This window comes from Ambystoma mexicanum, chromosome 7q, assembly GCF_040938575.1.
Source record: "Ambystoma mexicanum isolate Mex_15411 chromosome 7q, UKY_AmexF1_1, whole genome shotgun sequence".
In the NCBI taxonomy this organism is placed as follows: Eukaryota; Metazoa; Chordata; class Amphibia; order Caudata; family Ambystomatidae; genus Ambystoma; species Ambystoma mexicanum.
This window is the reverse complement of record NC_090941.1, coordinates 931,177,116-931,199,666: the sequence shown is the minus strand read 5'-3', so window position 1 is coordinate 931,199,666 and position 22,551 is coordinate 931,177,116.

Below are 22,551 nucleotides of genomic sequence, written 5' to 3'. Positions count from 1 at the left end.
TACGGCACTGGCTGCACTATGAAGAGCATTGCTGCCCTGTTCCCCTTCCCTCCCCCAGGCACTTCCCCCTCCCCCTCCCCTTCCCCTTGCACTTCTTGTTTCTCACACTTGCACAATCTGCATGACACAAGGCTTAGTAAGATTGTTTGGCTTGTCCTCCATCTATTTTCCCTCCATTGTCTTGACCCGCCTAGAAACACTTGTGTACAGGCACATTATAAATGACGTATCATATGATATCATTGAACCTGCCTTTCATCGCTCACCATACCCCATCCAGCTTTGTGCAATCTTGCTCATTTACACATGCTGTTCCTCTGCCTTGACCTCTGTCCAAGCACTTGTCTAAACTCTCCTACTCGTACCTTCTGAATGGGGGCCCCCATGGGAGTTGCCTACTGTAAATACATAGTCTCCAAGACGTGAACGTTCACTGCCCTTGATACTGAGAGGCAGGAGCTTGCTTCAGGTTGACACAGTGCATATTAACAGGGTGTTGGGATTTCCTGTCTCCTTTGTTTTAGCCTCTGCAGCCAGGCCTCATGTGGGCCAGTTTGAAATATACTCTATTAGTATGTTAATGAATTGCTTCCACCATCTACAGAGGGTAAACACATGGGGCCTCATTACACGGATGGCGGTAAGGATTTACAGGTACCGGTAAAATATTGGTACCGGTAAATCCTTACCGCCTTACTACGAGGTCCCTTTGCGGGTTGGGGGATTTAACGCCTGCTTTTTGCAGGCGTTAAAAACCAACCCGCAAAGGGACCCAGGGAGCTAATTACGGTACCGCAATTTGCGGTACCGTAATTAGCGCCTTCCCCATTCCCATTATGCCCGATGGGGCAAAAATGGGAATGGGGAAGGGCAATGGTGGAAGGGGGAATTACCGCCCCGCCAACCTTGGAATGGGGCGGTAATTCCCATTTCCGCCAAGGCGGTGCCGGTATTTTACTGGCATGAACCATGGCGCTAATAGCGCCATGGTTCTCCGCCGTCCGTGTAATGAGGCCCATGGACAGGGCAGATCCATGGAGCCTTTCATAGTTAATTATGCTGGCCATGGCAGGAGGAAGGTCCCCCCCTCTTCTGACATGCATTGCGTATCCACCTGTCAGATCCCAACTAAATATGACTGGAAGGTCTGCACCTGTAGGCTCTGTCCACCGCGATTACACAGGTCTATGTGTATGTCGGGCAGTGAGCATAGGGAAATGTGCGAACATTAGCCCCACACACTTTCCAGAAGTTGATCTACTATCATTCAATTTGAGATCAAAGTTGGAGGAAGGAGAAGGGAAAGCAAAGGCAGAGGACTATGAAGTCACAACATAGGTGGATATAGGAGTGTGGTTGAAGGGGGCAGATGTGAAAACAGAGGGCATTTTAGATCAGCCAATATCAGAGAGGGAAAAGCAGATAAGAACAGAGTATGAAAGAGGAAGAAACAGAATATGGCAGACTGATAAGGAGGAAAGCAAAGTAGAGAGTGGAGTGGGGAAAAGAGGAGAGACGGGGTTACAGCTAGAAAAGAAATGAAGCCCAGGACAGAATACAAAAAGGGGTCTGTTGAAGTGTACATCATCGGGGAAGACTCCAGAAATAAATACAGATAACAGTTTCGGAAGGTTCTGGCATCCCCACACTGCTGGTTAAGCCTAAACACTCATGGTGCAACGCAGCTTGAAGTATCTGATGATTGACCAATGCACAAATGAACAAAGGCATCAGGTGAGGTGGTTTGAGGTGATTCATTAGGCGAGAATCATCTGATCAGTAACGACTTGTCTGAAAGCAGAAAAACAAGTGTTATGTTAACCAATATTCAGAGATAACCCACCATCACTATCGTAGTCTTATAGCACCTGAATCTTGTACAAGAAGTGGCATATTGTGACCTCACCAGGGTGTCTCCAGACCTTAGCCATGGATTGAAAGAAGGGGTTTTGAGAACGAGGGCAGGAGAGAGGAAAGGACAAACACATTCCATAGGGTAATATCATGTACAATAGGGGTAATATGGTAGTTGTAGGAGGGATGCCTGTTTATTAACTGTGTTCAGTTATCAGTTATCAGTAAGCAGGAGAGAGCATTTCAAGCATTTCAAGGATTTAATGAGGCAGATTAAGTCAGTGTCAGTGGCTTTTCAGTGATGACAAACGCTAGGCCAAAAACGACTTGCTAATAGATCTTTTTGGTGTGTGGTTGCATTTGTAGTAATCTAATTTTTGTTGGTATTCTACTGGAAGGAGGAGTAGTTGGTGTAAAGTTACACCTCTGAAATTGTAGGCCATATAATACAGCGCTTTATGTTGCAGAGATTTAAATAATAACTTGCTACGATTAATTAGGCTGGGTTTGGTAAATCTTTCTTCGCTTCCTTCACAAGCTGAGACTTAATGGTGCCAGTTTTCCCATCTGGTATGACATTGTTTTTGTAGGAGTAGGTCATTTAAGCACATGTTTTCAAAAGCAGCACTTCTGTTTGGGTAGTATGTGTCAATTTAATTGTTTTTTAAAATGCCATGACTGTTGGGATCATTTGTAGCTATTGTTTGTATCTCTTGGTAGGATTTTAGTATTCCTTTTTTGGGATGAACCTGGACCAAGATTTATCCAGACAATGGGCCTCATTACGAGTTTGGAGGTAGCCATGCCGTTCTTAGAGGCATGGCTGCCTCCAAACTCGTGTCCGGGTCTGGGTCCCGAAAAAAGGGAATTACCGGGCCATTCTGACTTTTGCGGGCCCGTAATTCCCTTTTTTCAGGACCTGGACCCGGCACATTCCCATTTCCATTCGAGCCCTCATATGGCTCAATGGGAATGGGGAGGATGTTAACAACGAACCCGTTAATGATGGGTCTGTTTTTAGCATACTGGTCTGCTCGCGGGTGGTGATATGCACGTCTGGTCTGGCCCAGACGTGCATACCGCCACCCATGAGCAAACTCATAATGTGCGGCCTGGAATGAACCGTGCTGGTACCTTACCGGCACTGTTCATTCCGCGGCCGCCAGCCTTGTAATGAGGCCCAATGTGTTCAGATTTGCAATATATGGCTGTACTTGTTAAATGGTCTGCAGCCTCGTTGCACCCACATTCTCTATGTGAGAGCATTTTTATACCGAAGCTGTACAATTTTTATGATTAATGTTTTGTCACCTAAAGGTGTTTTAGCTCTATTTTCTCAGCTTTGCTGTGATATATCTTGCAACTGCAGTGGAATTGTCTCCAATATTTTGTATGTCTATGTTTGCAGTCCACAAGAGGGCAATGATTGCATTGTAATCATTGACATACTTGGATGCTTCATCCCTTTTAATGTTGTATATGTTTTTAGCGGATTTGCCTTTGACGCTGTGTCCAACGGAAGACATTTATCTATTTACTTGTGATATTTTTGCAAACACGTCTAGGGAAGCCAAAGTGACATTTGGAATAGTATTCTCCTTTGTTTTTATATCTATATGTGTGCAGTGTGTTTCAGTGTTGCCTAGTGTCTGGACGTCATTGTGCATGCTCCTGAACTTTTGCAGGAAGTCTTTCTTCATTTGCCATTTTCAAGTCTGCCTGGAGGCAGACTCTTAAACACCAACAGACATGGAGCGCATAGTGTGCACAGTGTGTTTCGGTTTTTGGGGTGTGGGGGATCTGGTGAGCAGCGTATCTTGGTCTTCTATTGATCCAGCCATTCGGGGCCAGTAGGTGACTGGAGAAGCTGCCCTAGAGTTTGTTGTATTCAGGTCGGGTAAGAGATCTGTACTTAATGACTGTGCTCATACTGTGTGGTCTAGGCAGTCTGTGAGCTACATAAAGTGAATGTCCTGTTCCCTGAAGATGACAGTTCACATTGCAGGGAATCATTTACCTTCACTTTCGTAACTCCTCGAAGTTGATTTACTATCAACTTCGAGGAGTTACGAAAGTTAGGCGTTTGTACTTACATTGATTGGGAAAAAAAATCAGCTGCATAATCCCCCAGCACATACTGATATTACCAGCACAGCACTGGTCGGGGTGGAAGTGCACCAAGGGTTTGTGTACCTTACCCATAATAACTATGCCTCATAAAGCACCGTACTAACAAAGAGTTTATAATCTGTGCAAGACTAAAAACAAGTAACCTGGTAAAACAAATGGCTACAAAAGAGCCACAATGATTGGATCAACTGCCGCCCAAGAAGGAGTACGAGAAGTGGCAGAGGTTGAGGTTTGAGGGGTTTAACTGCTGACTTTCCATCTACCATGTTTGGTTCTCTTTCTTCAAGTGGAACTTTTCAGAATGCGCCCCATCGAGTGGAACCACAAGAACTTGATGATTGGCTTTCCACTTCCAAGAAGATGTTTCTACCGGCAACCCTGTGTCCTCTAGAAAACGAGGTGAAGGGAGATCATCAGGATGGAATTGCAGACAATGCAGCTGGAAAAAATTGCTTGGGTTGGGTGAGCATTCAATGCAGTTGGAAGTAGGTGTGTCATACGGATGTGCTAAACCTTGCAGTAAAAATTCAGCTTAATCTGTGCATCAGAACCCACAACGAAGTTATGAAACATGTCCAGCAAATGGCACTACTACAGGAAGGGATGGAGTCCCGCTTGTAAGGGATTCATAAGAACTGAGTAGGAATGGGGGTCAGGCAGCAATCAGAGATGCAAGTGGGGTCAGCAGAAGATTGCCCGATTGTCATTCCACCTCGAAGTCCGGCACAATCTAATGACAGCTTGGACTTAACTGTTCTATCACTGTTAAGCTAACTGACCCATAAAAAGTGACAGTTGCAGAATAATAAAAAGAAAAAGATAAGAAAGGAGGCACAGAAAAGCGGGATGTCCCTGTTGCACCCAGAAATCTGAGTGCCCGCAATTAAACTCATCTACAGCATCTAGAGAGAGCCAAGGAAAGCTGGCAGAGAAAAAGAGTGACACGAAGAAATAAGAGGGACCAACTGATTGCAGGCACCCTGACTAGCGGGCTCCTAAAAGATCAAGTTGAAATAGTGCAGCTTTCAACGACACCTGACCCAACCATGTTGGTGTATGGAGATCCTGCAATTACAGCACATGGCAACAAATCCCCCACCCCCAAAAAAAAGCCACCACTACAGAATAAATGACTGAAACTGAGTTGAGATTTTCTTTTCTCACAAATACTTCCAAGGGAAGTATGGAGATGCCCAAATGTGTTTTGTGCACAACTAGAATAAGGTAAGCACCTCGTAAATAAAGGTGTATCTGCTAATTTGAATGGTGTAGGCATGGCATCTTTTGAAAATGAAAGCATCAAGTTGGATGGCGCAAACAATTTTCAGAGTGATGGAGTGAATATTACTGATTTGGGAAATCAGATGTTTCTTGTAACTATTCAAAATGCACTGAAAAAAGTTTATGTGAAAAAGATGTACAGAACATATGACAACATCTGTAAGTAGTTCTAGGAAATAGAAATCTGGAAAGCAAAACAAAATTTAAAACTGAATAAAATGTCTCTTTAAAGAACCACCATTGTACAATAAATTGTTTAAATTAAGTTTAAACCTTCCCACCCCCTTCAATTGGATGATCTGTCCATGGACACTGCGGTTGTCCACGGATGGCACTGGCACATCCAGGTCTCTTAAGGGTTTCTGGCATGAAAGGGGACTTTGGAGACTGTGGACATCAGGGGATTAGCCAATCAGGTTTCGTTTGTGTGGTGTACAGGAAGAGAGGATAGCAGACATTTTGTTTCCAGGAATTTTAAGAGCACTGAAAATTACTATGGATATGTCTTTGAGGAGGCAGAGTGTATTGATTTTGGGGGACATTGGCTCAATGTCTATGTTGAGCACTGTGGATTGGGTGAAAATCTTGGATTCCATGAATTTGAAGTGTCATGGTATGGAGTGTGAGGGATGAAGTGGGTGGACATGGTCCCGTTTTGTGAGAATATGGTTACTAAAAACATCCGGACATAATTGTTCTTCATTGCCGTGGGAACAGTTTGGGTATGTTACTGGAATTTCATTGTAGTTTACAATGAAGGAGACATTTGGAAAGTTGATGGAAATGTTTCCAAATTCCAAAATAATGTTTTCTTGGATTGCTCAGAGACAAATGTGAATGCATTCAAATTTATTTTGTCTGCAAATAGAAAAAGCAAGGCGCAACATGAATAAAGCTGCGTATGCTTTTTTGCTATATGTTGGCATGACATTTTTCCATAATGAGAACATTACATTTGATATTGTCAAAATTTCTGGGAGAGATGGAGGGCATCTAACTGATGTGGGCAACCAGATTTTTCTGGAAAACATTCAAAATGCATTGAAGCAGTTTTTGTGAACACATACTAATTACATTGCATAGAATCTTTGTTAGTTTCACATATTAAAACAAAATAATCAAAAAAATATGTAAACATCAAAAAGACAAAAAAGGTTCTTTTAAGAGCCACCATTTTTGAGTGAAAAACAATTAAAATGATTTTCATGCCTCTATCCCATACCTGGAATGTTTTAGGTGTCTGCAGACTTCCACTCTTTCCATGGACTATGCAGGCTGCAAAGGAGCCTCAAACTTTTTTTCTCACTTCTATTTTTAAACTGGAAAATGTGGATTCTAAAGGAACCGTTTTTTAAATGTTTTATTTTTGTTTTCTTTTGACTTTTTTTCCCAGGATAGGCAAGGTACATTTGGGAAGGGAAGGGAGGGAAGAGGGACCAACCACAGAGATGAAGGGTCTGGTGGACAGAGGAAGATGTTGGGCAGGCCTTAATCAAGGTAGGTGGCAGTTTTTCTCATGCTACTTGACCGCAGTCTCAAAAGCACTCCGCAACTGCTCCCCCCTATAGAACTGTGGATCACAGTACAAACATAGCACTGTGACACTCGAAAGGTAAAGGTCAACAGCGTGCTGTATTGCCTGTGCGGCTGCCACTTCGATCCTCTGCCCCAACGTACTATCCTCTGTGGTAACAGGAGCAGTTGAAGAAGATGTGGTAGAGGACTTCAACCTACTTTTCTCTAAGAAAGGTACTGCCTTCCTCTGAGCATTGGGGTGTTCAGACCTGGTGTAGCGCCATATGGAGGTGGTGCCGTAGAAATACAGCTCTGCTTTTCCATGACTGAGTACAACTTTGCACTGAGTGCATCAAACCTTTGTTGCAACAGTCTTTGGCATGTTTCCAACTGTTGTGAAAAATCTATACACTTAAGGCTCACTCCGGGTACTGGAGATAGGGTCTTCCTCCACCTCATCTTCATCTTCCTCTTGATCCTCATTATCTGTATCACCACGCCTTTTCCCTTGTCCAGGCAATCAAGATGGTGATGATAGTGGTGGTGGTGGTTGGGGGTAGGAATGGCCATAGCAGATGCCATTAATGCAGTATTGCAGGTAATCTCCAAAGCAGGTGCTGCAAGAAGCTCTCTCCTGGATAGCCATATTGAGATTGACTGAAAGTAATGGGTGAGTCCCTTCTGGGGAACCGTCCACTGAAGGTCATGCTGTCCACGGACAACTGAGTCACAAATAGGCCTTAAAAGTTGTAACAAGTTGCCAGATGAAGCTAAATTGTGTCTGGGAGCAGTGGAAGGGTAAAGTTTCAGCTTGACATATCCTAGATTGGCAGAAAATGCACTTTGCAACTATCTGCGGAAAGGACACCATTCGCGGACACGCCTTCACGCTAGAAGGGTGCTGTCACATGATGATGTCCGGGGATACCCATGACCCAGATGGCCATCAGCGGACACCCATCGGGCGGGAATCGCAGTGAGCATGCATGTGGGTGTCCATAGAATAGGCACAGTGTCTGCAGACTATTTAAAAGTGCATCATGTGAAACCAGACATGTCAGTACATTGCACCTGTCGGGGGGGGCCCTCGATTTTGAGTGCGACCACCCCGGACTGTCGTAGTGTCCACAGACTCATAATGGGTCTTTAAAAAAATATATATATCACACAACAATGTACAACACATTTATAGTCTAAAAAAATACATTTATTTATGAAAGGGATACATAAATGGGAGGGTTCGACAATGATCAGGGGAGGAAGGAAGTGAGGTTTCATCAAAGCGTCTTTGATTTAAATTTTGGGAATTTGGTGGGGTGATTGCTGGGGAAAAGCAGGACAGGTGCAAGAAGGACAGTGATAAGAAACATTTTTAATGGCATGATTTTTGACATATTGTAAAAGTTCCTTAAAATTATTACTTAGTTCATCCAATTTTGTAGACAAGTGAAAGATTTGATTATGTGCAGTTGGGGATCGTGCTTCTCTTGGGATTGTGTATAATTAAATTGGACTTAGTTTCTTTACGACAACTGTGCACTGTAAGACATTTTTTATTTTTATTTTAGTGAGTTCTGTACAAATTAAATTATTTGTTTATATTAAAAGATGTATTCTATACCATTAGAGATGTTATTGTCACTCATGTCTTCTTTTGGGAAATTCTCCTCTAACCACTGTTTACTGTTTAGTGAGAAATTATTTTAGAATAAGTGCTTGGTGTATGTCGGTGTCTATGAACAGTTGTATTGAAGTGATAATATGATATTTACACTCATGGTTTATGCTTGGTGCATTCCATTATATTGTGTGTCATAAATAAACAATAATTTGTACATTTTCAAGTACAAAAAGATATGTTTGGGTGCAGTTTAATGTCTATGTTTTTGCTGCTTGATAGGTAGAACATTTTCTGTTCTGCCCTGTGCTTCTGGGCTTTGTGAATGCTACCTTGTGTCGGCAGAATACCGTGCTGTCTGTGGAATCTACAGCTGCTACATTGGGGGTGAGTATAATATAAGGAACTTGTAGCAGATTAATGATGTACTGACAAAAACCTACAAAATTCATTAAAAATACTTTGTTAAAGGGGCCTCAACAATGACATTTATCATGTCATCTTTGATGACTTGGGTGTTAGTTTTAGCAGTGCACAGTGGTGGTGTGGGGTATGGTTCCTTAGTTTACCATAACTGGCAAATTTCAATAGTTTTCCGGTTTTACTTGAAACCATAACGCACCGTTCACTGAATTTGATAGGTTTTTATTAGTGAAACTTAATCATTAGGCCCCTTTAACCAAGTTTTTTCACTGAATACGTGAATAATACATAGTAATAAAACTTTTGAAATTCAGTTAAAAAAACCTTGGTAAAGAGAGTTGGTGATCAGATTCAATTCAATAAAACCACTGAAATCCAGCAATCGTATTTTGAGCAAGTCCACCTTAACTATTCGCCCCCTTTTGCGAAGCGTATGACCACAGGTGAGATCAATAATTACTTCATACATGACATCACTGATGACATTTAGTGGAACTCAAAGAAAATGATTAGTGCCACATCTCCATTGGCTGCAGTGGAAGTCAAGCTCATTTTTGACAAATGAATGTTGAGATAAAAGCACATTTCAACACTCGTTTGAAGAAACTAAGAAAAAGCTGCATCTTTTGAGAAGTCCTGAAGTAGTCTATGCATTGGCTGCTGATGCAGCGGATTGGCGTAAAAATAATTAGCAACATAGTGAAGGGAAACTCAAAACATGAACATGCCTTATGTGTAAAGGCGGTGGGCAGAAAAGTAATGCTACAAGAAACGAATCACAAAGGGCATTAAGAGGTGGCCCGAGAAAAAGGCAAAGTGAGAAGGCTAGCTCAAAACATCTGCTTCAAATCAACAATGCATTTAGGTAACCATATGAGGCTGGACCATATTTGTTTATCTATTTGTACAGCATTAACTGGGACCCTATACTCTGTGTATTAATATCCTACCAACTCTACATCACTATTACTTCTATCCAATTGCATCCATACTATTGCATCCTGGTTGGTACACCCTTGTTGTGCTGAACTCTTGCTTATCAGCTATGTGTGCACTATATAAAACTGCTATGTAACCCTCATGCAGCTGAGTAGGGAGCACAAAGAGGCCAGGATCAAGAAATAGTCTGATTAGCAGACCGCCCTTTCTGAGATGGATTGCCTACATTATTTAATTATTAATAAAACACAAACCGTTAGGACTTTCAAAACCTAGCCAGGTGGCCATCCATGCCAGAGAGTACTCATCAAATATGCTTAGGATGACATAATGCAGATTGAGGAAAATAAAAGCTGGTGCAGATACAGCAGACCACACAGAGGAGCAGGAGGATGTAGTATGCTGACAAACACTGGCCAAGACCATACCCCTGCAGTCCGACATGCCAGAAAAGAACAACACTTTACTACCTTGATAGATAGATTGGGTACATATTGGAAGCCTTATGATCTGTAATCTAAAGTGCAATGCGTGTGTGCCAAGCCATCAGACTCCTGCAGTTGTGGTCATTCATCAACTGTTGTGTGACAGCACATTTCATTATTCTTTTATCATGTCACGTGGCATTTTCCAGAATGCCTTTACTTTGGTCTTTCCTCAAAGCACTTCTGCAATGCATATGAATACATTTCCCTACCCATCACTCAGGAGGCCATCAACCGCATGAAGGCAGCATTTCATAACATTGTGGTCTTCTCCAGGCTACAGAGTCTTCCAAATGCAAAAGAGCATGTTGGCATGTATGGATGGATTTTACTCTTACTCACCAATTGAGGAGCCTCTCTGTTCCATTTCCATTTCTAATTATACCTAAACGTGTCAAAGATTGTTCCAGACTTCACCCTCAATCTCATTAATGCCTTTAAGTTTCAAGAAACTGGCCACTGGAAAGTGAGTCCTTTGTTTGGATTAGTATTATTTGTAGTGGTTTCCTCAGGCTCGGAGGGCTATGTATGAATGCAAAAAATAAATAAAAAATAAGATCAAAGAATAGAGATCAAAGAATAGAGTTCCAAACCCTCCAACCTGAAACACTGTGCTGCCCTGTCATGATTTGCAACAAGGTCTTAATGTGCAGGAGTAGTGTACACTGAACCGCTCATTCCTAGAGTCCCGTAGTCTTCATTAGTACAAACAGTGCTTTAAGTGGGCCGGGGCCTGCCGGGGCCGGGCCCCGCCAGTCTCCAGAAAGTGGGGCTGAGCCGGGGCCCTGCCGGGGCCCCCCGGTCCCACCACGCCATGGCAGGACGCATTATCCCGCCACGGCCGCAGCCGCGACGGGAGATGCGCCCGCCAGTGTAACGTTCGGCAAGTGGACAGAAGTGCCAGCCAGCCGCAGCGTCGCTGAGGCTGGCTGGCACTTCTGTCAGTCACTGTAACTTCCCTGATGACCCCCCATCTGAGGGGTCATCAGGGAAGTTACAGTTCCTTTGTTTGCCCTCGCCAGGTCACTGACCCTCTGTGAACCTGCGGGCTCCATGATCTAATATGCAGATTAGATCACGGAGCCCGCGGGTTCCCAGAGGGTGAAAGACGCCTCGGGTTCAGTGATCTCTGCTCAGAGCAGAGATCACTGAGCCCGAGGCGCCTTTCTCCATTGGCAAAGCTTTATAAAAGATGCCTTGAAATGTGTACGTTTCAAGCCATCTTTTATAAACGTAGAAATATTTCTACGTTTATAACAGACGGTTTGAAACGTACACAGTTCAAGGCATCTTTTATAAAGCTTTGTCGACGGACAAAACCACCTTGGGTTTTGTCCGTCCTCAACGCTTTATAAAAGATGGCTTGTACGTTTCAAGCCATCTTTTATGAACATAGAAATATGTTACAAATGTCTATGTTTATAAAAGGTGGCTTGAAAAGTACACAAACCATAGTAAGGTAAGCACACAAGTGTGCGTAACTTACTATGGTTTGTACACTTTCAAGCCACCTTTTATAAACATAGAAATATGTAACATTTCTATGTTTATAAAAGAAGGCTTGAAAAATACACAAACCATACTAGTACGCATACAAATATATAAATGCTCTACTACATTTATATATTTGTTTGCGCACCCTACTATGATTTGTGCACTTTTAGGCCACAAACACAGCAGATGCCACGCCCCCAAACGAGGGCCCCCCCTCAATTTCTTACCCCACTTAAAGCACTGAGTACAAAGGCATCCAACGAGGAGGTAGTGCTTCTAATGTAGTTAGAAATAGAAGCAAAAGTCCCTGGTCCAGTTGCAGAGGAGCATACATTTGGTTTCATTTGATGAAGGAACGAGAAAAGCTGGTCTAACATAAACTGAATTGCTTACAGAAATATATGTCAGAAGAGGAAGGAGAAAATGAAGACAATACGTTTTTTGAGCCCTAGTCCGAAGCCCATCAGGTCGAAATAATACAAACTTCTAAGGGGAAGGCCTTCCAGACGCTTGGTCCCTGCACAGAGACGTTTCTTACACCTGTTTTGCTTTTCAGTATCAGCCACAACTAATACGGTTAGCACCAGGGGCATCGCTAGGGGGGCTAGAGGGGCTATAACCCTGGATCATTTGCTTGTAGCCCCGGATGAAGATCACGCCCATCACACAGGGAGAGTACATGCTGCTGGGGAGCTGCTGTAGTTCCATTGTTTCTAGCCAATGAGTTCTTTGTTTGTGAAACAGGGCACTCATTTACCCACTATGCCAGCCCCGTACAGCTATTCCCAGTCCTTTACCCACTAGGCCAGCCCTTCACACCTATTCCCATTCCTTTGCCCACTATGCCAGCCCTATACACCTATTCTCAGTCCTTTACCCACTATGCCAGCCCTTCACAACTATTCTCAGTCCTTTACCCACTATGCCAGCCCATTACAACTGTTTGCAGTCCTTTACCAACCATGCCATCCCTTCACAGCTATTCCCAGTCCTTTACCCATTATGCCAGCCACTTACAACTATTCCCAGACCTTTAACCACTATGCCAGCCCCTTCCAACTGTTCCCAATGCTACCCACTATGCCAGCCCCTTACAACTATTCTGACCTCTTTTGACCATAAAGAATTGGATGCCACATATTCTTCCCCCTCTGCCCCCCAACCAATGCCTATGGTGTAGCACCTGTGATGGACGTTCTGCTGAGTAGACTGGAGACATGGCGGATGGCACTGAAATAGTCGCCTCCATGCTTCCAGGAAAAGACGGCCGAGGTGGACCATGAACGTGGGGCTGTAGCTTGGATGGGAGCTGGGTCCACAGGGACAGCCACAGCAGGGTGTCACAGTAGTGGGCATCCACACAGCTAGATGGCATAGATGCTGGTCTGGGAGGCAATGATGGTGAAGGTGATACCATGAGGGGACCGATCATGGGTGAGGTGCAGAGCCTGGCTGCTGGCTCCTGGCAACGTTATATAGGAGAAGTGGAGCTCAAAAGAAGACATGTCAAACTGGCTGAGGGGGCAGCAGAGCAGGACAAGGCCAAACAAGGGGTTCAGGAAAGAAATGGCAGACTTGACAGAGAAGCACTTCCAGCACACTGGACATGCTATGCCCCTTGTCTGTACAGAGGATGAGTCTGTATTTGTTGCATGATGTGTGTAAAATGTGTGCACAATGCACAGCAGTCGATACCTTGTGCGTGTGTACATGAGGGGAGTCAGCTATGGATACCCAGATGCCATTCATGTCACATGAGCAGTGAGGAGGAAAGTCCAGCTTCTGTAGCAGGGTAATCCAGCAGGTTACCTTAAATCTGTGTTCTTCAAACGTTTTCATACCGAGCCCCAACCTTGACGGAGTAGCTCCTCTACATCCCACAGACTGTCGTGAAGTAGCAAACTTGTTGGTATTTTTGGATTAAATAGATTCTTTATTGTTGTGATCGTAGGGAGGCACCTTCTAAAGACAAGGCGAAGTCGGAAATATGTAAGGCATTGCCTTTATGCATATATTGACCACATCGAGATACAATCTCTGCGTTTATTTTATTTTTTGCCGGCTGACTGTATGCTTGGTTTGCTCACTTGGTGCCTTACAGAAGCTTAATTTGTTCCCTCAGGCCCTGGGCTGTTTTACCCTGCTTTGGACCCCCAGAGGACATTACAGGGGATGCCTGGTCAGGGTTGGACTGGGAACCAAGAGACCCTGGAAACATTTCTCAACGTGGCTCCATATTACACATTTTCAGCAAGCCCAGCCCTCTTCCTATGAGAACATTTGGAAATAAAATAGTTTACCAGACAAAAGAGGCACAGTGTGCAGAGGCCTACCAGGAAATCTCCATAGTTCCCTATAGGCCAGTCCACCCTGTGCCTGATCGAGGTGGGCAGTATGGCTACATCCTCAGCAGTGTTTCAGCGATGAAGGTGGATCGTTAGGGAGGCTCTTTTTGGTCTGTGGCAAAATGTGTTATTGTGGGCCACTGGGTGAGACCACGTGGCTTCGCTGGTGTTATTAGCCACTCTGGCATTATGTGCCTATTTAACACACTGCCACATGCATCCTCTAGTGCCAGGAGCTTCTGTCTCCCTGCACTCCTTTCTCCTTCACCTGCAGGACCCATTTTTTTCCTCTCCCTTGGAGGGTGTGAAGGCTGCATGGATGGGCACAAGTCCAAAAACAATAAGTGGTGGAATAATGATCATTCAGAATCCACATCAACAGAATGTGGCACCAGTGTGTGAAGTTGCACCTAGGCAATGTCCGCCCTGTTTAGCGTGTGGTTTACCTAGACCAAGGGCAAAGCCATGTAGAGGGTGCTAGGAGACTCATACCCCCCGAACCCTTTCCCAGACACAGACTGGATTTGTTTCGGAAGCTGATACCATGCCAGGATGTGAAATAGTAATGACTCGTTACCCATCTAGCATCATAACTTCCTTTACTTCGGCCTGGTCACTTGGGTTAAATTCACTCACAGTAGTAATCTGCTGAGGAAGACAATTTGACAACGTTACTAGGTTTATTGGAATTCAAACTACTACCCACTTGTTTTTGCCGGTCCTGGCTTTTAATTCGTCATTTTAATTCCTCTGTGTAGAGTTTTATTTTTTCCCAGTAATATTAACGCTTGAAATCGCAACTTGGTGCGTACGTTCAGATCATGTATTTACGTGAAGTCCAAACTTGAAATGGGCTCTAGCCCCAGATAATTTACAAACCTAGCAACGCCCCTGGTTAGCACATCTGTCAATCCCTTTTGCTTATCTCGGAAATCAATGGAGTGATGCATGCTTGACTCAAATATGGTTCTTTGTAAATGATGAGTTTTAGCGACAAATGCATAGGCTATGAAAAGGCATGCCCTCACTCGCGCACATTCAGTCACTTCACATCTAAAAACGGCTCTGGCTCAGCAGGTCTGCGTAAACAAACACGGTGGGTCTCATTTAGATTTAGGTGAATGTACTCCACGTGTTATACAGATCTGCAACATTCAGAGTTTCACAATTGAAACACTCCAAAACATTCAAGTTTTGGGTGGAGAAAATGTCCTCCATACAAAACTATCATCAAATGTAATATTACTGCCGGTGCTAAATACCAGATCCGCTTATATGTCAGTATCCGTGGAGACTGGGACACGGGAAAAGGGAAGTGTTTACAGTATTTAAAGTCATGTGGACCCTTCCCATGCCCTCATTTTTGCTGCAAGCATTATACGCATGTTAGCTTGACAGTAATTCCCGAGGAAATACCGCCAAACACCAAATGAGTGCCGGGGTCATCTAATTGGAACGTCGCTCGTTTGAGGTATATTTCGTTTGTGGTATATTGGCCATGGCAATCAAAAGTGTGACAACACATATCAGGAAGATTCTGCACCTCTCTGCCAATCACATTTGCAAATGGATGCGGTCCAATTCAGTAAGGAACAGTCGTTTTGAAAAATGGCGCAAGCAAGTCTGTGGAATAAAGAGAGCTGTTGCTTTAAATCTCTCCTCAGCAAGACAATAACAACATTTACTGTTAAGTCGCTGGATGGTGAATATTGAACAGAGAAGCAGCCTCCTGCCTGGACAGAGGCTCCAAATGAACATTGTCAGCCGCATAAATGAAATTTTGATTAAAAGGCCTAATCCCATTGTACGCAGTCAAATTGCCTTGCTTTAGCAGACAAATCCTGAACTTCGACAACATAGATGACTAAATAGGTTCTGCTTCTAATGGAAAGCAGAACTGGCAGGTGATATAGTTTCTCTATTGGCGAATGCTAATTCAGATCGATAAGCCATCAGACGAGGAATAACATTTCAACTCTGATAGTTACATCTGCCTGGGGGAATGCCAAAGAGCTCAGCGGCCACTAAGCACGGTGACTCAAAGTGGCAGCCACACACACGCACACACTAACACACACATTAAAACTCTCTAAGTAACATCAAGCAGACACCATTGATCCACAAAGGGTGACATCGTTTTCAGAGTTATGCACACAAGCAGTCACGCTGAGCTAGTGAAGTGCAACCCGGTTTTCCCCTGCTATTAACAACTTCCTAAAATATGACATCAAAATTCATCAAAGTGAGAAGAATACTGCAATTCAACATTTAGGCTTTATGCTAGCCAAGTATGTTAAGTATGTGGTCAAAAGCATTCATTAATTAAATGTGTATTCTGCTATAGTTTAGAAATCTCTGCGTGGGACATGCTTACCCTGAGTTGATGACAACATAGCCATTTCAAACTTTCATCCTCCTAAGAATGATGAAATGAACACCAGTATGTTGGAAGCACTGATCATTTAAATGCCTGGGATATATAAACTCTTCAGTTAGGAGAGAGTTAAGATGAATCAATTAACCATTTTATCGCACCTGTACAAAAACCCATGAAATTCAGCTGTGTGGAAATTGATGACAATATTAACTCTGATTTCTCCAGGTAGAGTTCAGCAATGATTACATTTTAGCTCTCAATGTATGTGGGGATGGACCGAGAAACAGGCGGGACCCCAGGTTTGTTTCTCATCACGTCCCAAAACTCCCGAATTTCATTGATTTTGTTATGATCATTTGATATATCTTAACTCCTTCTTAGCAAAATTATTTAACAGAATTTGTATGGATTTGTTATGATATATCATATCCATGGACCACTTGCAGTGGTCTTCGGATGTGGTCGCTATCCGCTCTGCAACAATTAGGATAAAAGGCTGTTGTCTATATCCCTCCACCTGTAATATAACCAGATTGCAATGGCCATGGTCCTCACCCACGGCCACTGTACATATTGAAATAATTCAGCTAAAAGACCATGCCCCACTGGTCATGGCCACAGACCGCGGCCAATGGTCGTGCCCCATATCACCTTCAGTTGAAAATGTTCATGTTCGACTGGCCAGTCTTCGGCCATGGCCTGTGTTCCCTGCCTTTGGCAACAGCTCCTGCCACTTTGCATTGATTAGGGTGTTCACCCATCATTGAACTGCCACAGCCTTCGCCCCTCGCTGATGGATATGGGTTACGTCTGTGACCCCTACCACTTTTAACCAATTGGGGTAATAGATCGGGATCCACGCTGGGCCTCCAATTGTCATTCATTATACTTAAACACCAGAGACCAGTAGCCAATACCCCTTCCCTTTCTCCTCCTTCTTTCAATCATGTGATATTTTCCTCAAAAAATTGCTGCAAGAATGGTTCCCATGGAAACGCAGTTTGCCTCTTACCAGAGAAAATCTTGATTGATTAATACAAGACTTCTCCTTCCCCACTGCCAATCTACATGTGCAGCCATCCCCCTTTTTAGCTCCCCCACTGTGAAAATACCATCTGACCCCCTCATGTTATTCTATTTTCCACACTCTTTCCCATCATGCATTTTTCTGTCAGAAAGTGCTTTACGTTGTTCCTGTGGTTATATATGTGATTCCTGTGGTAAAATGAAACAATTTGATTGCGAAACAAGCTCTCACGCCATCTGCAACTATTTGGTTCTCCCCATCCGAACCCTGATGTGAAACCTCTCCTTTCCCTCCTCCAAAAATAATTTTGAGCACTTTCCTTATTCGTATTCCCAAAGGATTATCGCTGGAATCTCTTGCATCAAAAATCAAAATGGATGGCTTTTGATTTCTAAATGTGGCAGGCTGCAATGCACCATGGGTGATACATACAAGGTTTTTGGACCAAGCGGAGCCCATTCTCCATCACATTTTTCAAAAACATTTGGAAGAATTCACATCAAACCAAAAAAAGGAATATCTGCAATAATTTGTCCCCAACTTGTCTTGTTGGTGCAAATCCGCCCAGATGTTTTCACTGTGCACATGTTCGACTGAACCCCCCTTTTCTCTGAATGGACCTAGGCCGTAAACGGCTGGTGATGTGTGCCATCGAGGTGCATGGTGATGCCAGCTACAATGCCGGAATGCCTGCTTCTGTCTTTCTGACGCTTCGTGTGGAACAAAAAATATTTCTCACTGTGAAATGTGCATGATTTAGGAATAGAATCTGTCTTTTGTGATTCAGATACACAAAGGTATATTAATTATAAGATTTCGATAAATGCCACATTCGCACATCTGTAATATTTAATTCTCTACCTCTGTTTTTGCCAGTTGTAATCTCTTCACTTAAATCTCACTTTTGCAATGACCAGCAAGTGAAGTGTGGTGAGTGACAGATGAGCTGTATGTGCTAAAATATTGTGGATGGAAACAAATGATTGGAATGCACGAGGGAAGGTGATCGAACGTGTTCTTTCAGGTCCACATTTTTTTGTGTCTTAACACGGCCTCTCCATCCTCTGACTGCATTGCAGCGCAATATGAATTGGGAGCGCATGCTGCTAATTGTCTTTTAGACATTCGCATCACATCCCCTGAATGCCATCGACCAGTAAGGAAAAAAGCAATAGATCCAGTGAATGATGAATACATCCTGAGCTGGAAACTGAGCCTGCATCCGCGCCAAAGAGTTTCTATTTTCAAACAATATTTATTCTGAACAATGCATTGCTCAGGGCTAAGGATAGGGACATCTTCAGACACCTGTTCAGAGGCGACCTAAAGATAACCTTAAGTGTCAGACCACTAATGTTGCTGGTCCAGTTCCAAGGTAGAGTCTAGGATTTGGACATGAACTTGCAGTGTGCCTTTTAATCCTGGCAAGAAAGAATGAATGCTTGGTGATCGGGAAAAGTAAGGAAGAAGACATATTAATTTAGGGGTTCGGTATGTGGTTCACTATGCCAAGAGATACTGCCTAAATCTAACAAGTGACACATTACATGAACCCTCTGTTCAAATGACACATGGTATGCTGTGTGCAAAGGCTTTACTATACTGTGGCAGCCACTGACACACATTCAAAGGTCGGTGTCTCCTCAGTTGTGGGTGTCTACTGCAGTCAAAATCACAGGTGAGCTCTCTGAGTATTGTGTTCAAAGCGTCCCCCTTGTCGTGTAAAACCCCCAAAGCCCAATCACCTCTGACACTGGCCTAGGACAAAAATGGAACTAAAGGGAAGGGCAACGATGTGACGGAACAGTTAGAAGACGCTAGGACCTGGTTACAAGACGCTTCCAGGGGTACTGAATGTGCAGGACTGTCTGTTGTTTTGAAAGGTAAACGCTTCCCCAAATCTACTCTTTTGCATCCTCGAGTACCTCCTGCTCTGCCCCCTCTTTTAATAACAGTGATCTAAGCACGAAGTATCATTTTCCTCTGCAACTGAAATACAGGACTTGATTTAACGGATGCCGAGCTCCTGCAGAGCGAAGCCAACACCTCACATTCACTGAGGAAAGATGTGCCCATTGTGGTATCTAGTCATTGCACTGAAAGCCATTCCATGGAATGCATTTGCATCGAATTTTTTACATCTAAAAAATTTGCATCAAATGCATGTTTTTGGGGGGTAAAGGCTTATTTTTTGTTTAGGTAGATTTTTAAGGGCAAAAAACAAGGGTTTGGGGAGGGGGGGTGCTCCGCACCCCAAAAACCAATGCGTTTGATGTACATTTTTTAGAGGGAAAAAATGTGATGCTTGTTTACGTTCAACAACCCGGTCTTCTTGAAGACCCAAACTTAACAGTGGGAAGTGACGCCATCCCGACCCTCCCTTCCTTGAAGTTGATGGCTTTGTCAGCTGGATCACCTCTGGTGGATCAGGACATGGAGTCCGACACTCGGGTGGCGGCTCCCGCTGTGCACCCAGCTGGAGTGGGTGCAGTGGACGACCATCTGTCTGGGGATGATCAGCTAGCCCCGCTTCTGTGCCCGATTATGCAGGCGCGGTAGTCGGAGCTTCTACAATATTGGAGCTGATGAAGACTGTCCTGCATCCCCAGATGAGGATATACATGCCTCCTGGTGGCTATCTTTGGTATTGCATCAAGTCATCTCACCCTCTTTTATTAAATAAGATAATGTGAGGGATGAAATTCAAAACGCATTACAGCAGCCTCCAGCTTTGGTTCTCTCTAATCTTATAACTTTATAACTCAACAGAGTCTCATTACCTGTGCGACAGAGGCTGTTTCTGTCCCTCTGTTTATTAAAGAGCCCAGGCCAAATTTACCACCAACTTCTACGTGCCCTCTTCTTCCCGATCTAGCTTGACAGAAGCTGCTAGCAAATAAGTCTTACCATCTCACGACTGCATTTCTGATAAATTAACAGCTGCTGTGGCAGCCTCTCTGTTGCCTTTCGTCAAGCTCTACAAAACTATGAATAACTCTAACAAATACCAATCCACTCGCCTAGCTCTTATGCACTCGAAAAGTATATTAATTGAATCCTTTATTACATTGTTGCAGTCTAGAGTAGAGCAGGAAATCTCATGCTCCAACAGGATACAGAGAGAGATCCAAGAGGCTCTAGAGCTCGAAAGAGTTGATATAAAATATCTGCTAATTCCACTTTTGGACCTTCTTCACCTAAAAACAATGGTCCACAAAAGTAAGTTAGCTCCTACTAATACAAGTGATGTCACTTCTCCTGTGAGCTAATCCATCAACTCTTCACCCATTGCCTTATGCCACACTGAGACCGCTTCTCAGAAAGTTGCTCTGGAGGATCCACTTACACCGCCAGAGGCTGCACCTGAAGAAACACCACTGGCCCCTATACCGGCAAAAATCTATAAACCCATGGCGGGATCTGTGATTGACCTTACTGACAATAAGCAACCTTATTACTCGCCAACTATATCCTTTCATCCTCGTATCTCTGTGCCTAAGGTGATGAAACCTGCAGGCCCCAATCCCTTCAGCATTTTTGGCCACACAAAAAAGAGGAAACTAGAAAAAGAAAAAAAATGGAGTCCATCCTCAAGTGAAGAAACCGAAATATCAGTCGGTGACCAAATCCAGAACCCTAAGAAGTATGGTGTGACAAGCCAGATTTTTCAACCAACAGCCTCTACACAGGTTACGAAAATAAGCACTGGTAACATCTGGCTTCAGAATCATAAATCCAATCTTCACCCAGACTCTTCCCAATCAAGAGGACACTGCTCACCTGTAATCATCAAAGATATCTTAGAAGCATATTTAAACTGCTATACGTACTCCCACTCTGAGCCTTAGGCCATTGAAAAAGCGTTCACAGCGCTCTCTCCCCCTAGTTTACAGATAATTCCATCACCTTCGTCTCTTTCATCTAAGGGCGTTGACAACAATAAGTCTCCAAGGCTGCCCACCGTACCTCAAAGATGTCCTCCAAAAGACTTACATCTTTCTCGCAGAGCCAAGTGATCCACAACTCCCTTCCATACTCTAGATCAAAAATGGCAAAATGGCTTTACTCAGCAGGCCACGGTAGCTGATACTTCCTCCCAAGATTATCTAATGCCAAAATATGTTAGGCATCTTGAAAAGAATATATCTTCTTATCTGAACCCGCAGAGAAACTGTGCTGCCTCTAACAAAGTGATACAGTGGGATAACCATCCTCAGAGATGCCTGTGACCCTCATCACCAAAGGTAGTACTGGAGACGGCCTGATTTTGAACCGAGCAAATGTTATGAGTCTCTTGTACAATGTGCCTTAGCTAAGATTCCTCAAAACTGAGGACATCTTAATTGTCGACTTCCCTAATGAGCACACGACAGACAGCATTATACTGCATCTTCCCTCCCAAAGAAGGAAATCTTTGGTTCTTGAGATGGCACATATGATACTTCCAATGGGGTTTGACTGTTGTGACCACCAGCCCCTTGCTACCGCTAGTGTGCCATCGAGATGATTGTGGCCGGAACCCCACTTTCCAACCAAACCATTGCGAAACATCAACAAACAGCGAGGATAGTCTTCTTAGCTGGAACACTATTAAAGCGCTTCCCGCCCTGTGGTTAAAAACTTGATGGTTGGTCCATCTGCACTGTCATCTAAAGGCTCAAGAGACACCTTACAAATTACGTTAATGACCTCAGATTCTGAAGAACACTTAATCAAGATAAATAACACATTTGGCAAATCTACAGCCCAAAAGATCGGTCCGGCGATGACAGGCACTCTAGCGACTCAACCTAAAGACGAGCCACAAATTGTTCTGCGAAATGTCACCTTCTGGAATTCTAGAGGTTCGCCCCATACTTCCAGAGACAGGGATATAATTGAAGGAGGACTGGATATTCTATGCCCACAGGAAACGTGGCGCTGGGAGCCTCCTTCTCTCAACGGATTTACTAGTCAATTCACCCCTGTGTATGGGGGGGCGAGAGAGGTCGACCCTCGGTGGGCTTAGTTACTTTTGTGAGAAACAGGTCTGGCTTTGCAACAGTTTCATTCGAAAGTCCCTG